Source organism: Naegleria gruberi (genome assembly GCF_000004985.1).
Source record: "Naegleria gruberi genomic scaffold NAEGRscaffold_80, whole genome shotgun sequence".
In the NCBI taxonomy this organism is placed as follows: domain Eukaryota; phylum Heterolobosea; class Eutetramitea; order Acrasida; family Naegleriidae; genus Naegleria; species Naegleria gruberi.
Window position 1 is genome coordinate 7,414 of NW_003163247.1, and position 1,737 is coordinate 9,150.

A 1,737-nucleotide genomic window follows, 5' to 3' on the forward strand; every position below is an offset into this window, starting at 1 on the left:
CTTACTCACCAAGTTATTCATGCGAGATGGTGATCCAGCTCCACTTCCAGGTGAAGCACCATGTCCACCACCACCAACAGGTGATGATGCATTAGCTCCATAACTTGATCTCTTATCTGGCGTGTTGATTGGTGAGCTAGGAAGTGGTGAATCCTGAGTTGTGCTTGTGGATTTCTTTGGTGTGGAGGTGCTATTCGTTGATTTTGCAATCTGAATGATATAGTCACATTGTGAAAACTCTTCCTGACTAATCTGTCCTCCCTCGATGCATCTCTCGCAAACTAATCTTACATTCTTGAGAATGTCTTGAACAATGGATCCCACCAGACGTGTTGGATTGTAATATTTGGAAAATGTCATTCCGTGAATTTGTTTTAACAAGGTTGTTTTGCCACTATCACCTAAGTTTCGAATAATAATTTTGTTAATCTATTTGGCTTGCATTACAACATACCTGAACCAAATAAAAGTATTTTAGCTTGATCTTGCTCTAGCATTTCGTCTAGATCGACTTCAGAACGATCACCTGTGGAGCGAAGCATCTCTTTTTTTTGTTAGTAAATCACCCCTATAAAGGTTTAGTCCAACTCGCATGAATAACATTTATTTTCGTTCCTCCATTGGGAAAATAGTGCCGATTTTGACATTGACCAACTTTCTAAATAAGGACTGCTTATAAAATTGTGGTTAGAAATCCATGGTTGTTAAGGTTTAGCTATTTTTCATTCGAAACTCATGGTTTCTCATTAAGAGTATTATATGGTTGCAAGTACGGAGAAAAGAAACCTTTAACATTCATGCGAAGAGCATTGGCCAATAAATATTTACACTATTTTAGCCAGTTGCATTCTGTTTGACTTTAGAATAAAATAGAGAATTTTCCAAACGAAACTTGTAAGAACTCTGACTTTTAGTTCACAAGCTGATTTTCAATAAAAAACTGGAAAATTGACTTGAAATTTGACTAGTTCCTTAGAAATTCAAAGAAACTTGTTGAATCTGTGTGAAAATTCAAAATTTACCTGCAACTATCAAAATTTTGGTTGAGTTTTTAATACAACCATCCCATAGACACAATACAACCGATAAATATTGTATTAAATGTGCAGAAGAATTGATGGCATTGTTGATCAATGTTGCCATTTTCGGATTGATCACTTTTAGAATATTTGTAAACTTTGATTATGATTCTGTGTGTGAGGATATTGATGTGATTGATTGGAATATATTCCATATTATTTAATCGTGTGAGGAAATTGTCTTTCTTAAAGATTTTGCTCAATATATCAATATTGTTTGAAAAGTTGTTAAGGGGAGCATATCTATTATATGCAGTAAGGAATGGCTTGGTCAAAACTTAAAATACCGACCATGGTAATAAACCATGAATGTTAGCCACAACCGTATGGTTATGTGTGGTTTTACCAGTGGGCATTAAGGTATGGAGAGATTTAAGCAGATGAACTTTTTACAAAAACAGCCCTGTAATTAATATTCAAAATATCCATAAATGGGAGATTCGAAATTTTACAATTAAATTCAACATGCTTAAAAAAAATGTCCTCACATGTTCAAAACCTCTGTGCCTTACTAGTTTCTGTTATGGTTGTAGTAGCCTTGATGGAAAATCTTCAACATGTTAAGGCAGGTGATGCTTCACTAGCTTTAACCAAAATTTATAATACTGCATCATGTTCATCCGATGCTAATATCGTTCACTATAGATATCATGTGACG

The 1,737-nt window shown here is 34.7% G+C and overlaps 1 protein-coding gene across 1 annotated transcript in view; it reads left to right on the top strand.

Moving 5' to 3' along the window:
- The window catches only part of NAEGRDRAFT_54060 (uncharacterized protein), a gene marked incomplete at both ends in the record, with an annotated part of 9,596 nt that overhangs the window by 7,215 nt on the left and 644 nt on the right, over nucleotides 1–1,737 (top strand). The window lies entirely within an intron of this gene.